The 18721-nt window shown below is 48.1% G+C and overlaps 1 protein-coding gene across 3 annotated transcripts in view; it reads left to right on the top strand.

Annotated features, from left to right (window-relative positions):
- Positions 1-18721, top strand: part of Slc22a23 (solute carrier family 22, member 23) — a gene marked incomplete at its 5' end in the record, with an annotated part of 166098 nt that overhangs the window by 95984 nt on the left and 51393 nt on the right.

The raw sequence follows: 18721 nt of genomic DNA on the forward strand, positions 1-18721 counted from the left end.
CCTGGCCTGCAAGGCCTTCTTCTGAAATCTGGCAAAAGCCTTCCTGACCCTACAGGTCTTCCATTCTGTTGTTGTTTTTTTTTTTTTTTTGGTTTTTCTCCAGTACCGGGAACCGAACTCACGACCTTGCGCTTGCCAGGCAGGCGCTTTTGCCGCTGAGCTAAATCCCCAGCCCCAAGCTTCCATTATTTTATTATCACAACACAAAACAAAGACACAAGTGTAAATATTTGATCATGTTGAGCATTGAGGGACAAAATTGTTCTCCGTTATTATACTTTTCTAACATGTGAGATATTACATAACTAATTTTTAAAAAAAATTTGGCTTTCCCTTCCTTCCTACTTCCCCATTCTCAAGAATGCTAGCAAAGTACCTTCATGTCTACATTTCAACATCAAATCCTAGATCAGTGTCTCCAACAGAACACTTGAAATGTGACTGGTATAACTGAAAGGCGGAATTTTAAATTTACTTAAGTTTAAATTTAAATAGCCATATGTGACAACTGTATTAGACAGTGTCCTTCTAGAAGAAAAAGCTGTGAAAATGAGAATATATTCTCCAGTGCTTTCAGAGACGAGGCTGTATATTGTAATTCATGCACCATTCCCTTGGCAAAAATCCTCCTAAAAGATTTCCTAACTTGGAAAGAAATGAGTTAAGTCTAGAATTTACTGACAGCAACACTATTCTAAATATTTATAGGATGTAAGATCCTTCTTCCTTCCGCCATCTCGTGCCCGCCAGCTCACTCCTTTCCAGCTGAGACGGCATCTTCCTCCCCTGTGCTGGGGGCTGCTCTCCTGTAGGCACCAATTTTGACAGTGATGAGCTCTACCCTGGGTCTCCCTCCAGCTGCTCCCCACAGGCGTCAATCATGGTCATTATGTCTGGAAGCAGATGGACAATTCCGGAGCAACCTGTAGTCCACAGACAATTAGCTGCTCACTGCGTGTTTAATTATGTCTCAGCAAACACGGGAGCCTGTGCTCCCAGATAAGCTTAGCTGATTAAAGGCTGGTCATGGTGATAAATTATGCTAGTCTGACTTAAAAAAAGATACCTAAGAAGAAAGGCAATGTGCTTAACTGATGGAAATTGGTGTGCGTGTGTGTGTGCGCATGCGCGCACACGTATGTAAATCTACAGATCAGAAGGTGTGAATGGAGGTCTTGGGCCCACTTGGTAACCAGCCTCTCGGGGTCACTGTGGAATCATAGTTGCTGACATGGCGAATAAGGAATAAGCAGAGGTGCAGGTGGCCACATGCAGGTGAAGAATCAGAACATGCGCTGGGCTTCGGGCTTGTTTTGAGCCGGTGATGTTTGCAAACCAGAAGCTGCAGGATGAGGCTCTGGGTGTGGGAACTCAAGTGCTGTGAGTCTCGCTCTCAAGGAGGTTCTCCCTGCTGGGGCACAGAGTAGCTAGTGTCACTGAGCTCAGTTGATACCACAGTGAGAAATCGCACAGCCATGTCTTCCACAAGCACACCAGCCCTGGCATTCTTTCCATCTTTCTCAATCATTTCTCACCACTGACTGCCCTTTGAAAGCCCCGCTGGCTCCCTGTGTTAAGATAGTAAAGAAAGCTACAAGTTCTAGCCTCTTCCTAGAGCTCCATCCGTGTGTGCATCAGCTTTCTATCACATCAACACATACCTGAGAGAGTCCCCTTATAGAGAGGAACATGGCCTTCAGCCCCTATTGCTCTGGGCCTGTGTGGAGGCAGCCCTTCGTGGCAAGAGATGTGGTGGGGAAGAGCTCTCCCTTTGTGTCCAGAAAGAAAAAGAGAGGAAGAAGCCAGAGCCAGAGTCCCTTTGAGGACACCAGAACCTAAGCACCTCTCGCTGTGTCCCACCTCTTGAAGGCCCCACTGCCTCCCAACAGTGCCACCCTGAGGACCGAGCCTTTAACACACGGGCTTGGGAGACCCCAAGATCCAAACTACAGTGCTCAGACCCAGCTTTGTGAGTCAGCTCTGTCCTTCCTAATGCTGGTTTGACATCTGTCAGCTTAACCTGCGGGCCCCTAGCACTGACCCTGAGGAGGAGGAGGGAACTTTTCCCTAGCATGAAGGGAAAGTGCTTCTGTTCTGATGGTGCCCTAAAGTGGATGAACAATCCCAACAATGTTGCTGACACTGGCTGATAAAGGCTCCTAAGGTTTACAGTGCCCAAAATGTTCTGGAATGCCCTGTTGAACTTGGCTCCCCGAGTTCCATCCTGAAACTGTCTTGGTGGATCTAGGCGCAGGGTCCCAGGGTCAGGGAAGACACTCTTTAAGGAACATCAGAATCAGCAACCTCTGTGTACAGGGAGAGAAAAACAGTGAGTGTGCATGGTGTAGGGAGGGGACCGGCCAGGCTGCCCTCACTTTCATAGTGTCTGGGGCTGTGCTTCGTAATGAATTTCAATTTTAAGTTCAATATGTGATTGCCTGGATGCAACGAGACATTCCTCCCCACCCATCATCCTGTCGGCCACATGACAGGATGTCATGATGCTTCTGGAAGGAGTAGAATCATGTTAAGGAGACATATGTTTAAAATACCAAACCATATTGAGTTTGATTTGAAATTCAGAGATCTATCGTGGAACAAAATGGTAACTGCAAACAAGTTTTCCCACAGACGCACCTACAATGCAAATGCCCAGTATTTCCCCAGAGGAATAAAGTGCAGCTTTAGGACTTACGAGGCTGGGATTCCTTGCTTAACTATCCAGGCCAGATTGCTTCTTGTATCCTTGAATCAAAGTATGTGTAGTTACTTGAGTTTGTTTAAGAAGAGAGAAAAATACACGGAGATTTCAATATTGATTTTTTTAAAAATCTGCTTTCCTTTAAAGAATTTGCGTGTTTCTTTTGCTGAAAGCAGGACACTCAAGCTTTATTTTAAAAACAAAACGTGGCAAAGGTCAGGCGGGGCCTGGCTTGGCCCTCTTGGCACTTTTCTTTGCCTTCGGTCCCTGCCCCCTCCCCCGAGATACCACTGTTCACAATAGATGATGAGCGGATTGTTCTGCGTTTCTGCTCTCTTGCCTCTCTTCTGTCGGTTTGGTCAAAGGCAGCCCAGTGTGAATCCAAGGGCCTGGCTGAACACTTGCCCGAGATGTCTGGGATGCTTTTGTGTGACAGCATTTCCATTTGAATGTCACCCCTAGAGATGATTAACGGTGACTGTGGCCTTATGTCCTAAGTAGAAGAATACTATTTTTTTTCTGTGTTTTCATGTTATAGACCCCAAGTGGAAGCAGAACAAAACTAACCCATCGTAGGCATTTTCTAGTGAAGGCCGACAGTCATCTGACTAAAATGGACAGTCAAATGCGCCTATTATTGCACCTTGAAATAGCCTCTTGCACCATGTACAAGTTCAGCTTTGGGAATAAAATCTTAGGGACAAACATAAAAACTGAGTTTTGATGGCAAAACTTCTCCAACATCTCAGTCTTTCGTATTTCACATTTTCCTTCTCAACCTAACAAGAGGGAATGCTTTCTCAGACATTCTTTCCACTGGACTCGGAAGGGCTTCAGAGATGCCTGTGAACTGACACAGCCTCTCCCAAGCACCAGGGTAGGGACTCTGCACAGAGGGCTGCATGTTCTGAATGCATTTCCTTTAGGGCCACAGCTGACAGGAGCGCTGTAACCCCTGACTTCACAGCAGGCTGAGTTTAATGCCGTGAGGTGACTAGACAGTGCCGTAGCTGCCATGAGCAATGGTAATGCCCACCTTCCCGTGGGACACAAAAGACAGTTTCCTGGCCATTCGACTTGATCCTTAAGGGAGGAACACCTGTGAAAACATGACTCCACTTTAACCTGTATTGCCTCTATTTCTCTTTGTCCAAGTGGTAAGTGTATCCTTCCCCAACCAGTGGATCAAAACCCACAAACACCTGGCAACAGTGTCCGAGTTCTCTTGTCTCTAGCCCTTCCCAGTGGCCCCCCACCTGTTTTCCATGAGGACTGCACTCTACTGCTTTACAAGTTTGCTATGCCACTTGTCTCAGGCTTTGCCACATGGAACCTTGAAACTGTCTTTTTTTCCTTTCCACAAAGAGATACTCAGAATGTCTGCATACTGTGGCTAGAAATGAGGTCACTTTGCAAGTTGCTGTTATTATGCAGAAAGTCCCCAACTTTTGCAAGAGTTATACACTTGTACAAAAGTTCATTTATGTCATGGTTACTGAGAAATAAAGGGACATTTTGTCTTAGACACTGTGATGGTAGTGATCGGGTCTCCAGGCCAGCCCATGGAGGGTATCTGGCTGTGTCCTTGAATTACTATTCTGATGTGCTCTTTCCAGGCACCACATGGCTGTGCAGGCATTTCGCCTTGTGTCATTTTCTTTAACTCTCATGAGCAGTTTTTCCAGATAGTACCTGTCATCATTTCATAAGGGAGCCAGACGTATGTTAAACACTGTTGTCAGGGTCACATGGCTGGTACTCAGAGAGTGGAGATTCTGGCCCATTACAAAACACACATTCTTTGTAGCTTATTCCGTAGATCATCTCATGGGGGCAGGGGTTCTGGGCTGGGAAACACCTGCCCCCTGGGGAGGAGAGCAGAGGGAAGATGAATTCTCATGGACACAGTCATTTTTAATTCCACACGTCTGCAGAAGGCTGCTGAGGTTCTCCCAAGCACTGTGGATTGGGAAACTACAGCTCTCACCCCAGGGCAGACTGGGCCAGGGCTGCACCTGGGAAATGAACAGAACACAGCAGGCTTAGTGGCAGAGCCTGACGGTCTCTGAAGATGCATCACCAGCTGTCCGCTTCAGAGGCCTGTGTGCTGGCTGGTGGGTGACAGATTAGGGGAAGGAGAAAAGCACTAGGATGCTTTTATTTTTTTCAAAATTGGGATCACTGTTCTAAAGGATATGAGACCTGAATGGCAAGAGGCTGACAGGGATTTTAGTTGGGATGGGATGAACAGTCACAGATCTCTCAGGTCACCTAAGGCATGGCTGGCTGCTTCTGCCCTCCCCACCCCCCTGCCTGACCATCTTATCTACTAAAAAATATTAAAAGATCATAATTGCTTCCTTCCTATGTTCTTCCAAGAATAAAGATAAAAGGCGGCATACCCAGGGCCTGGCACACTCAAGCCCTCCGTGCCTAATAACTGCCGTCCCCACCCTCCCTGTTAGCAGCTCCACAAATTGTGCTCTGCCTCGGGCAGCAGCTACTCCCTGAAAGCAGTGGCCAGGCTGGGGCTGGAGACTGGTCCGATGAAGGCGCCACCAGCTCCCTGTGCTCAGGCGGCTCTGAAGGACTCTGTGAGTTTGTGTTTGAGCAGAAGAGCCTGGGTGCCTTTGTGTAAGCGTGTTAATAAAAGCTACATTGCTGTGTTAATTTACACACCCCAGATTGGCTCCCGAGAATTGTGCCTGTCACAGTTGTACAGTTTTAGTTCAGCGCATACTTGTGACAGCTCAGTGTGAAGTTGGTGCTCAACACTCGGAAGGGCACAGACCACGAGCCTGGTTTTCCTTTCAGGGCTGTAGCAAGGGGGGATAAGTACAGGTTGTAGACTGTGGTTCTGGGGTTGTGCTACTCAGCTTGTGATTGCTGTGACAAACATACCTGAGAATAACCAATTTAGAGGAGGAAAAGTTTCTTTTGGCTCCTGGTTTCTGAGGTTTCCATCCATGCTCAGCTGGCTCCATTGCTTCCAGGCCTGTGGTGAAGCCAAACATCATGGCAGAGGAAAGCTGCTCACCTTATGGGGACTGGCCAGCAGGGAGGGAGCCGGTGAGAAATGTGGTGCTGACGGCTTCCTCATCCTCTTGCTTTTGCTCCAGCCAGGCCCCAGGCTGTCAGAGGCACCGCCCACATTCAGGGTGGGTCCCTCCTCTCAGTCTGCTGTCCCTCAGCCGTTTGTCTCTGGAAACGCCCTCACAGATGCTCCCAGAAGCATAAATATGCTTTACTAGTTTCGTAGGTGTTTCTCAGTCAAGCAAGTTGACAACCATATTAACCATCACAGGGGTCCAGAAGGAGGAGGAACCATCTCCTCGGGAGTCCTGGGAAAGAAGGAGGGGTTGTGAGTAACCCGAGCATTATTGGATGGGGGAAGGGGCTGAGTGGCCAGAGGCGGAGGAACCTACTAGAGAAGATTTGGGAGAAAGGGGAGTGCAGAGCTTAGAACCATCTGCTGCGCCTCAGTTGTTGAGTTATGTGAGGAGAACAGTGAAAGAGAAAAGAATTAGCCATGGAAGGTGGGCTGGGGTGAAACTGGAGAACCATGACTGGTATTCTCAGAATTCAGACTTCACATTTTTAGCAGTGTTAAAATAGAACCGCGCTGTGCCTTAGGGAGGCATGACTTGTCAGCAGTGTGTTGTATGAGTTAGGGGGAGAGTCTTTGACAGTGATAACTCCCATCAGAAGTGACTGTAAGCTGGTGGCAGTGGCACATTTCTGTAGTCCCAGCTACTCGAGAGGCTGAGGCAGAAGGATCACTTCAGTCCAGGTGTTTGGGGCCACTCTGAGCAACACAGCAATGCCCCATCTCAAGAATGAATGGATGAATGAAGCAATGAATGAGGAAAAGAAATCATTGCAGCAGCCAGATGAGATTAAAATGAGTATTACACAGAGGCACTATCTCCTTCCTCCAGCCACCCCTAGTAGATGATCACAAGCTAGTTCTGACTTCCAGTGCTCCTGGATTGTTGGAAAACATTTGCTTAACTGGGTGAGACACAAATCTCTGTGTGGGCATTGTCTCTAACTTCAGCAGTCACTTCTAGGATACCACAGTGACGTCCAGATTCGAGCTTACGTATCTTAGAAGTGGAGGGACAGATAGGACCCTCCCAAGAGATAAAAAGAGCACCAGCTTCCAAAAGAAATGCATAATCCTCCTCTTAAAGACAGCTAGAGCTTTAAGAGGGTTAAGTGGCTTCCTCAAGGCCACACAAGGTCCCCAAGGGCCCTGTCAGTAGGGTCCAGCTGTGGGGGAATTTGGATTGAATACTGGGGGATTTAAGCGAGGGAGTATTCTATTACTTGAAAGTCATAAAGGTGTTACTCAGCATCCATTTACTGAGCCCACACTTTGCACACAGCAGGGCGTGAGTGTGATGAACACGATATGACCCGTGGAGTCCCCTGTATGGGACCTGAGAGCCCAGTGCTCTGAGTCTTTGCTCCACGCCAGCACACATAGGCAGGAAGAATTCACCGCAGAGATGCTAAGTTCGCAGAGTAGGACCTGGCAGAAAACTGGTACAAAGCAGTGTCAAATTTCTCATGCCCCCATCCCTGTGTGCCAGACATTCCAAGGCTGAGACTGTGCAACAAGCTCTGTCAAAACAAGATGGCACCTGCACAAGATGGCGCTCAGTCCTTGACTATCTCAGAACCTTCTGGTACTTCTGAAGGCACGTCATTTCACTTGGGTTGGGAGAAACTCACTTCAGCAGCTCCCAGCCAGCATATTCCCTCATCGCAGACCTTTTGCGTGAACACCCGCTTCCAGTTGCTGGCCTGATCTGACCCTCACTTTGGTTGGCCAAACCTCTTAGGTTGATTATAGCACACAGGGGTTTTCCCACTGGTGGAGGAGGAAGCTAAGTTTAACTGCCATGTACCCTATCAAGTTTGACTTTCGTCTTTATTGTAACCTCCATTTAAAAATAACCCAAAAGCAATCCAAGTGACATGTGTTCTCCAAAGGCAATGTGATGAGGTCTAGAGAGCCCCAGGCTTGGAAATCACGTTTTGCTTTTGCTACCAACTGACTTCTTGACCTTATGCTCCCCTTGAACACAGTGAGCTGGTTGGACAAGAATCAGTGACTGCAGACTGGCAGCGAATGGTCGGCCTCTGACCCTGGTCATGTTTTGTGTGACCTTGACAGCATTTTATTTTCTAATTGAATTTAAAGGTCTTTAAAGAAGCCTAGCACCAGGCGATTTGCTACAGGCTCCGCCTCTCACACCAGCCTACACATTCCTTGACTGCCTGGTGCTTCACCCCACCTGCCCCTCTCGACACTCTCTTTCATCTAAAATAGGCTGAGAAAATTTGAGTTTCTTTCCACCTCCAGGTCTTTTATGTCTCTGTTTGCCTTGTCCTCTGGACATTGAAAAAAAATATGTATCTGGTGATAGCAAAAAAGCAAACATTGAATTACTCCAAGGCTGGCAAACCAACAGGTGTTACAAGCACTAAGGCAGCTTTGCTTTGTTTTAATATGCTAATGTTGTACACAAAAGACAAATTAATTATGGACCTCAGCACTGAAAGGTGTAAGACTCTACCTGAAGTGTGGAGAGCGCTGGTTTCCAAAGGTGTCTGTGAACTAGCAGCCTCATTACCAGGAGAACCTTTATAGAATTGCAGATTCCGGGTCCCTGCCCCAGACCTTCAGAGTGAGACTCCCTGGGTGTGCCTTGTCACATCTAAAATGGATTGATAAGGTTGGTGTTGTGTTATAAAGTATGCCCCAGAGGTTCCTAGGTAGGAGCGTGTGTCTGAGCCACTGAGTGTATTGCCCCAGAGTTCTGGGCCCAGCCTGTTCCTGACTCTGTAGGCTGAGGAGGGGCCTGGAATTTGCATTGTTGACATGGTCCCAAGTGAGAATCCTGCTGCAGGTCTGTGACCAGACTGGCGAAGCCCTGTTCTCCAGAGATTGTCCCCATATGGTAGGACATGTGGAAGTGAGAATAGGTGAGGCTGCCATGTTCTACATAGAGGTTAGGAGGGGCACTTGGACCACATGGGTTATGTTTGCTGGTCTGAGGACCAACAGGGAAACCCATGTGGCAGAAGTGGAGTGATATTGAGGCAGCGGGGAATGAGAACAGAGGGACAGGGGAGAGCTGGAGACCACATGAGGTTTCAGGTCACTGGGAAGAACTCTGCATCTGCAGAGTGGGATGGAAGCACTCGGGGTGGCATGATCCATGCATTGCGAATCTCCCAGCAAGGCTGTGACACTACAGAGCACACAGCACCTGTGGGATCTCTTACCAACAACTTTGAGCTGAGTCTAACCAGAAGTTAGTGGTCAGCACCCCCCGCTCCAGCTGCTCACACTTGCAGCTGCAGATTTAGAACAGGGCATGGAAAAAGATTAGCACTCTCATGGGAAAGTAACTACACAAAACCAGAACCCACCCAGGTTGTTACCAAGACAGTGCCAGAGGAAGCAGATGTGAGTAGGGTCCGTTGTTGGTAAAAGGAGAATGGAGAGATACACAGTGTGCAGGTCTTATTTGGGTCTTGCTTTTACAAGAGACTCAAAAGGCCTTTTTGCAGTAATTGAGTAATTCAAACATGGATTGAATATTAAATAATAGTGAAGAATTGTTAATTTCATTAGACCTGATAATGCTATTACATTTACATACGAAAATGCCATTTTTGAGAGAGAGACATGTATTTTTATTTAGAGGTAAAATGATGTTATTTCTCGAATGTGGTTTAAAATACTTAGGGAGGAGGGCAGAATAAGGCAAAGGCACCAAGAGGGCAAAGTGTGGAACGTTGCTGACCCTGGCCAATGGTACACTGGGACTTATTACTACTATTCTCTCCTTCGTCAGCATATAAACTTGCAAACGATATGTTTTCAACGAAAACGCCAGAGAAGATGGGAAGGCAGTAGAAGAAGAAAAGGCAAGGCCTTGCTTGGACTTCAGTTGTCAATAGTTCCTCCATATTTTAGAGAATGACGTGAAAGAGCGGCATGTGTTGACTGCTACTATCTCACGGGATACACAGGAGTGACCCTGTGAACTCCTGTTGAGCTACAGTCTATTCAGCGCAAGTCCAGCTCTCAAGCTCCTGGGTGCTTGAAAATGTCATAAAGTAACGACAGTGGTGATGCTGGCCAGAAAGACTAGTAAGCCTCCTTGCCCTGGTGTTGGGGTGGATAAGCGCAGGAAGTCACAGGGCAGAGCCAGAAGTAGTTAGGGGCTGTACTGTGGCCACAGTCCTGGGGCAGGGGGGCTGTTAAATTCAAAGGCCCGCGAGGCTCCTGTGTGCTCCGATGGGTAATACGGCTGTGAATGTGTGAAAACCTTGGAGCGTGGTATTGGTCTATAAATGGGCAGCACTAGAGCAGCTGCAGAGGGAGAGCTGTTACTTTGGAACTGATCGGTTGTGGCCCTGGATGGTTATTTCTGCACCGTATTCTCCACCCCACAACCATGCAGTCTTCTCATCTCCTCCTTCAGTGGGCACGGGAGACATGAGACGCAAGAATTTCATTGACTGTGGGCCCTTCTGGTATTGGAAATCATTCCTTTCTTGAGCTTTTTCTGCTTTTACTAAATCCTGGAGTTTAAAAATGTTATTCATTTAAGTTCCTAAGAAACTACCGCTGAACATTGTTTTTAAGCAAAAAAGATTGCTGAGCCGAAATATTAGGAGCGTTTAAATCCCTCTTCCTCGAGTTGTAACGTTGGTTTTAAAGAAAAGACATACAGCTGTAGAAATAATATATTATCTGGAAAGGAAACTGAACTTTATGGCTCCTACTGAGTTTTACGGTTCCTGTGTCCTTAAGTATTTTCAGGGTGTGAACATGGGGCCATGACTCGGACTTTGGGAAGTTCTGTGTAAGGTGTCAGGCTGGCTGTGACAATGCCACCAACCAGTCTCTTCCAGGATGACTGTAACTGACACTGCTGTAGAAAGCACAGACAAGGGGGTGCTGGGGATTTAGCTCAGCGGCACAGCGCCTGCCTGGCAAGCGCAGGGTCGTGAGTTCAATTCCCGGTACCGGAAAACAAACAAACAAAAAAAAGAAAGCACAGATGAGGGACGCACAGGCACAGTGATTAAACCGAAGAGGAAAAAGCTGCTATAGCTTTATTTCCTGTTCTCCCACCTCCACTCTTTCTACCTGAGCAGACCCCGGAAAAGTCCCTTGACCATGCTGAGCATAAATGGCCATTAAGATCCACACCTGTGCAGCCTAGGTGACTTAATGCAATGTCATGTGTCCCTGTTGGCAAGCGTTGGGATGTAATTTGCAGGAAATACTTACTACTTTATTGGTTTTTCTTTGCTCTTTCTCTAATGGGGGGGGGGAAAACACTCTTAAAAATCTTTTGACCGTCCCTTTGGGTTGGCAGGTTGTACATGAAGAAGAAAAGTGAAGTCTTCCGTGGGGAAGGTCTGAAGCCACCGTGATAAGAGCAGCCTTTTGCAGTCATGCCTGCTATGCTATTTGGGTCTCCACGGCCACAGTTTCAGCCCCTCTTGCTGTAATAGGAACCCCACCGTCACATGGCCCAGGGTCTGTTTTCCAGGATCTTGGGGGCCGTGTCCTTGTCTGTGGCAGTAATTACCCAGGGTTGTGTTGGCTTCCCGGCACAGCTTGGTGAGTGGCAGGAAGGAGGGAAAGAGGTGGAGTGGACAGAGACTCCCACTGTCACTGGCAGCGAGGCCGGCAGTGAGCAGCGTTGTTCTGGCCTCCTCTGCCGGCTGGGGCAGGTGCAGACGCAGGCAGCCGGGGTGAAGGGCTGCTTCCCAGGCGCCTCTAGTGGCGGCAGGAGGGCTCTGCACCATGAGGCCCAGCAGGAGCCAGCTTTCGGAAGGCAGTGTGGTCAGCACCCCCAGCTCCACTGGGAAAGCGGGGTCTCCCTCCACTGCCCATGCTCTCCCCCGCGACACCGCAGGAGGAGAGGAGGGAACCGGCGGTGGTCGCTGGCTTAGGGAAAGCGGCCCCAGCAAACCCTGTGTGTTCTTCGGGCTGGGCTGTGCTTCTTGGCCCTGCCCCACCGCTCCCCAGAGGCTGCTCAGCTCTGTGTGTGCGCTTTCTCAGGACCGCCGCGTGTGCTGCCGTTACCGACTCCGGAGACGACGACACAGAAGCACGAATTGCTGAGTAAATCTCAGAGCCTGGCAGAGGGAATTCCTGGTTCTTGGTTTAAATATTGTCAGCCAGCTTAATATATTCTTTTGTGAGTAGCTGACTCCAATCCAGGGAAACACTGTGGACTCATTCAGAGAAGCCAGGAACACTTACCAATTCTAGGAAAATACATGCTCCGTGCTAAGGCTGGGGTGCGGCCCAGTGCTAGAGCACCTGCCTCGCACGCGTGAGGCCGTGGGTTCCACCCCCAACGCTGCAAAACAAACAAAACAGATGTTTCACAAGAGCAAGGGTCGTTTTTCATTCATCTGTATATTACAGGAAGATGGGGCATGTGGTTTTTAAGACTAGTTCCGGAAGTTTGGGGCAGCGTTCTCCATTAATATATATAAGTGTTGAAGCCAGTGAACACGTAGATAGGAGTATGTCCATAAGGGTAGCATTCTCCTTCTCTGCCTGAGATTTCTTGCAGGAGGGTTTCTCAGACTCCAGAGCCAGGGGCGAGCTCACCAGCCACCACAGCGCAGCGCTGTGTGTTTCACCGGGGCTTCTCCCCGGGGTGCCACAGGCCCGAGTTGAATATACCCGGCAGGGTTCTCAGCTGTCTCCGAGATGCTGCCCGGCAAATAACACGATGCTGGCTGTGCTGTGAGTGCTGATGTCTACCACAGACTGTGTCTCAGGGACAGCAAACATGGGCTATTTCAAAAATAAAAAAAAAAAATTTTAAATTAAAAAAAAAAGCAGGGCTCAGGATAGCACAGAAGTAGAGCACTTGCTTGCAAGCTCGAGGCCCTGCGTTCACTTTCCAGCAAGGGAAGAAAGGAAGGGAGGGTGGAAGGAAGGGAAGAAAAATTAATTTGTATTAGACAAAGAATTTCTAAGTTCATGACTTGGCTTTAAGTATTCTTAACAAACCACTTGGCTTCTGAAACCCCACCAGGCGAGCATGAGTGACGGAGGGAATTCAGGCGGACCCAAGGCTCTGGAGTCAGCCAGAGAGAACGTCATGGAACGCGTTTAGGGTCTTTGAGAGCTGTGTTCCTCTGTAGTACTCATCTGACAGCTCGGTTTCTCCTTGTTACCTGTGCTTCAGCACGTCCCCGTTAGCCAGCCCCCGAGGTGTCCTGGCACTAGCCCAGTGTGTAGAGGCCGCACCACTTCCTGGTCCCTGGGGGCTGAATTCAGGTGATGGAGCCACCAGGACCCATCCTTGGGGCTCCACACCCTCAGACCCTTCAAGCCAGCCACGTGGTGTGTTCCTGCTCGTTTTGCTTTGAAGCTGTCACTTTAATGGGGCAAGGTTTGAAATTTGGTCATCTGCCTATTGCACTGCTTTGTGACCACTGTGTAGGATGAAGTGATTTCTGAGCTGGACGAGGCCTTCAGAATCCTCCTCATCCTGGCCCTCAAACCCCTGCTATGGAGAAGGTGGACAGGACAGAGAATTCTCTGTCCAGCTTTCTTGTTCCTAAAATGAACACGAGAGCTGAAGCCTGGGTTGCGTGTCTTTACCTGTTTGCAGAACTGTTGTGTGGTCTCATCTGTGAGCATTAATAAAGAGGGCATGTCTGAGAGGCTGAGACAGGAAGATCACAAGTTTGATTCCAGCTTAGGCAACTCAGCAACTTAGTGAGATCCTGTCTCAAAAAAAAAAAATAAATAAAGGGCGGGTGATGTGGCTCAAGATGAAGGCCTTAGATTGAATCCCCAATACTTCAAAACCTTCCCAAGTTTTGACCTAGAGTGTGACAGTGTCCGGGAATGCAGGGCCACTGCTGCGGCCCGTCCAGGGCTGAGAGGCAGGGACAGGGTGAAGTGACTATGTCGCGCTCACCCGTACTGTCAGATAACTGGAGGCCCTGGGGGCCCCAGGCGGTGTGTGGGATACCTTCTTGTCTGTGTCAGCTTCCATCAGGAACACAACTGGGGAAAGAACACAGGGAGAGATTTTCTGCAAGGGAGTGGCCCTGATGGGCAGCTGGATGGGCGAATCCAGAGTGGGACCCTTCCTGCTGGTTGCATCCCCTAATGGGGTGTATTTCCTTTCTAAGAGGTAGAGCCCTGGCTCTGTTTTTAAGGGCTTTCGACAGGTCAGGTTGGCCCCTGCTCCCGGACAGTCCAGGACCATCTCCTGTACTTACAGTCAGCGGAGTATGGACGCAGTTGCGTTTATCAAGCATCTTCCTAGCAACACCCAGCCCAGGGACTCTGGGGTTTGTTTTGGTTGGCCGATGCTTTTGCGTGTGCCAGGCAAGCCCCCTTCTGTGGAGTTACTCCCCCAGCTCCTTGGTTAGTGTTCGACTGAATACGAGGGACAGAAGCCTGCCCACCTGGACACATCAGACTGACCCTCAGGCCTTGCCTCCAGGGAGCGACCGTGGAGCCCGCTGGTGACAAGCAGGCCTGGATGCCCCCTCCTCCTCCTCCAGCTTCCTCCTCTGTCACCTCAAGGGACTGCAAGGAGCAGTACAACTCTCTTTTCCTCCAGGAAATGTGTAAGAATCTCAAAATTTCTAAAAAGCAGATCTTCCCAGAGTCACAGCTTCCTGACAAGGCCACATGTCCCACAGTTACTCTGGCTGCCCCCGTGCCCCGTGCTCAGACCGTCATGGTCACTGCCCTCCGTACTTACTGACCAAACACCACCTCTCTGTCTTCATGACGCGCCACTTCATTCTTAGAGCCTTCGGAGGTTTCATTGCTTGTTTCCAAAGCCCGTCTAGCTCCTAAGCGCCGTGGGTCAGGCTTCTCTGTCAAGGCTCTGGGGGAAAGGTCAGTTTAACAGTGCGGATTTTTGATGTAGTTTTCTTGGATTCACCCAGTTCTGGTTTTTTGGTTCCAATTTTGTTTGTTGCTTATTTGTTTGTTTGTTTGTTTTGAGGTGCTAGGACTCAAACCCAGGGCCTCACACATTCTAGGCAGGGATTCTAGCACTGAGCTATACATACCCCAGCCCCTTGCTTCTGTTTTTCAGTAGTGGATTGCTTCTTGGAGTAAAGGAATCCCCACAAAATAAAATACATGCAGAGGAAAGCATGTGGACTGTCTCATAGATTATTTTTCTTCTCCTTTATAACAAAGCTTAGACCTCCAGGAATGCCACTGAGCTTTCAAGGTCTTTTGACAGCTGTCACATAGACTGCCAGTGGTCAGGCACTGTGCTGTTTCATGCCCACACACCTCATTTTGCAGTTAAGAAGACTGAAGCTTAGAACTTCTAGATGACAGAACCAAGGTCCTAAGTACCAGGGACAGCATTAGAACCCAAGACCTCTGGCTCCAGAATACAGGCTCTTGACTACAGTAGTACCAGTACTGCATGCTGGACACCTAAATTTGACTTTCATGTATCCTAATGACAGCTTATTATTGTGATGATTTATATTTCATATAATGGAGGGGAGGGTCTTGCTGTCTATCAGAGAACATCTACCAAGGCAATTCAGGTTGGTTCCACTGACAAAGAAGTTGTCTCTAAGAAGCGCCCGGGCACAGGGCACAGCTGCAGTCCTCCAGGGTACTGTGGATGCCTGCCTGTGGCAGCCTGCTCTACAAAATAACCAAACCTCAAGAGGGGTCCCCATGTTTCACGACCAAAGCCAGGGGCCACAGCCAGGTCACTAGAGCCACCTCCAGGGTGGGTGAGCCGTTGTGCTGGGATCAGGAGCAGGGGTATGGGGCCGGAGGCAGCACCAACATCTCCCTGTGTCTCCTCCCCTCCCGATGGATGCCAGGGAGAAGGATTTCACACCCTGGTGGGTTCTTTCTCTCCCACTTCAGAAAATCTGGTTTCTCACCCTCCAAAGGGAACATGCGATTAATGGCAAGCCTCAAGTGCCTGCAGCTCCATGATAATTACTTTCTTTTAAAAAAAAATTATAGCCACCTACAGAACATAGTTGGATTTAGTCAATTTGGAAGGAATTTCTGGTGACTCAAGTCAAAAAAAAAAAGTTATCTGAAAATGGTCACACCTGCATCCCTCCTTAAATGACTGTATTTTTCCCTTGTCCCAGAGTAGGAATGCTAGAATAAATACTTACTGGCCTGCTGGGCATTCCTCTATCTGATGACACCACAGCTACTGGGAGTCCCAGCAGTGCAGGCAGAGAGAGGGCAGGGTGGTCTCGTCATCAGCCCCGCAGCTAGGTCTGGGAGGCATCCTTGCTTCCCATGAGAGGGAAGCAGTGAGCTGCCCAGGGAGTGGCTGTGAAGGCAGGTGCTGGCTCTGCAGGACTGAGCGGGCCCCAGGCCTTCACCTTTCCAACAGACTCCCATGTGATGCTGACGCTACCCCACTTCGTGTGGCAAGAAGTTAGGGGACCGCTCAGACCCCTCGCGGGAGAGGTAGAGAGGACTTGGAGGAGAAAGTGTATGGACTTTAGCAATTGTCACATTGACAGTGGTGTTAGCCTGCTTTCTGCTGTTGTGACAAAACACCTGAGAAAAGTAACTGAAAGGAGGAAAAGACTTATTTTGGTGCTGAGTTTCAGAGATTTTAGCCCATGGTTGGCTGGTTCCATGGCTGTAGGTCTCAGATGAGGCAGGGCATCTGGCCAGAAGAATTCAGTGGATCAAAACTGCTCACCTTACAGTTGTTGGGAGGCAGAAAGATGGGGAAAGAGTCGGAGAAGAAGGACCAGGGGCAAGATACTGTCACCAAGGACACACCCCCATGGCCTACCCCTTCACTAGGACCCACCTCCTAAGTGTCCCTTATTTCCTAATTATGATTTCACCAAGGATTAATCTGCAGATGGGGTTAGAGCCCTCGTGACACATTCATCTTTCCAGAGAGCATCTGCTCTGAACACTGCTGCATTGGGAACCCGCCCCCAGCACATGAGGCTTGGAGTGCACATCATACGGAAACCATAACAGCAGTCACATTAATAGTGGTCCCAGCCACAGCCACTCGTTTGCAGCCAGGAAAGACTGAAGTCATTCTGCACAATCACTCACCCATCAAGGGCCTACTTTTCCTGCTCATGTGCAAACCTCGGGCCCAGTCTGAGAAGTTGCTTCATGATCCTTTGCATGATATCACATAAGTGTAGATTAGTACGTGGGGTTGGACATCCCAAGGGGGGCCTATGATAAAAGAACTGGGTACTCTTCCACCCCACCCCATACCCATGGGTAGTGCATTCCAGGATTCCCAGTGGATGCCAGAAAGGTCACATGTGTTTTATTCTTGCCATCTATCTTGGTAACCTCAGCATCCAGTATTTTTTCTTTTATTAATGAGAATTTTTCCCTTTTCATTTAAAAGAAGTGCTTTACTACTTCCTTGTGGCACATCTAAATCATCAGCCTCACTACTCTTGAGTTGTGACATCATCAAATAAAACAAGGGTTACTTGAACACAAGCACTAGGACACCACAAAAGGCACCCTGATAACAAAGATGCCTACTAAGTGACTAACGAGTGGGTAGTACATACAGCACGGATACACTAGGCAAATTCACTCCTCAGAGAGCAAGAGGGCACAAGGTCTCATTACTCTGCCTTGACTGCCATAAGCAGCATAAAGCTTACATATTTTTTATTCTGGAATTTTGTATGCACTTTATTTATATTGTGATTGACTTCAGGTAACTGAAATGGTGGAAAATAAAATCACAAATAAGGGAGACTGCTGTAGTTTCAAATATTCCCACACATATCGTATCAGTAAACTAAAGGAAATAATGAAAAGAAAACCCACAAGTAACATGTGACGCCTATTGTACTAGCAAACTCAGTGACATGAAGCTGTCACGCTTCTTGACATGTAGTCTCTGACTTTGTCTAAAAGTGACATAGGTGGTCAGGTGCTACATCTTCTCCTCTAACACCCACCTGCCTCAAGCCTCCAAGCCCTGAACCTACTGTGGCTAATGCAGATTTCTGGTTTCCATGGCAGCAGATATACTGCTTATGCTTACTAAGTGAGAACTACAGCGGTTAGTCTTTTCTGACAAGACTTTTTTCTTTATTACTTTGTGGGAGAAGAAGTGCCGTGTCAGGACACTGCTAGAGAGTAATCTCTTAAGTGAGTTGGCTGGAAATATTGAAAGGAATAGCATTCCAGCAAATAGCTGGGAGGGGGCTGTTTTGTCCTATATTCTTAATTAAATGGCAAAAAAGAAGCTCTTTATAAGTTACATTCAGGTTTATTTTCTGCTCATGAACAGCTGTGATGGTGACTGTGGCCAAATAGAGTTCCAATGACATTGTTATCTTTTCCTGAAGATAAGTGGGTGGGTGAGGTATCGGCTGGGCTGGCGCAGTGCCCTGTCCTCATCAGGACTGATAACATCCTTACAGTTCTCTAACTTACCTGCTCTCCCTCTCGCCTGCCCGCTTCCTGTTGCCTTTGGCCTCCTACCTCTGCCATGCTCTCTGGACAGTCAGCCCATGAGCAACTGTAACCGGCTACAAAGCCCACCCTTGGAGCATTAACTGGATACAGAGGCACAAAAAGTGTTTTGCCTAAGGATCTTTCTTCCTCTTTTTCTTTTTAAATTTCTTTTAACTACACTTTAAAAAATAGAAGCAAGAAAGAAAACTTTCAGGAATACTGCATATTGTAGAACAGTAGCAAATTAATTTTTCTACTCTATAGGGAAACAATATACATAAAACCCAGCTGGGTTTTCTACAATTAAGGACCATTATTATAGGGGTTTGTGTAGTAGGTCTGTGTTTGTTGTCATTTGGATGCTACAAATTAAAATTTGTGGACCATCTTTTTATTCAACTTTAAATTAAGAGAATGGATTCTTGAATAGATGAGGAACAAGGCCTCCCTCCCTCCATTCTGGGGATGTTTGTTGAAGATAGACCCGTTTTCCCTTTTGGAGAGGCCAAGATGAATCAGAC

This window comes from Chinchilla lanigera, unplaced genomic scaffold (assembly GCF_000276665.1).
Source record: "Chinchilla lanigera isolate Chin_1 unplaced genomic scaffold, ChiLan1.0 scaffold00064, whole genome shotgun sequence".
NCBI lineage: Eukaryota > Metazoa > Chordata > Mammalia > Rodentia > Chinchillidae > Chinchilla > Chinchilla lanigera.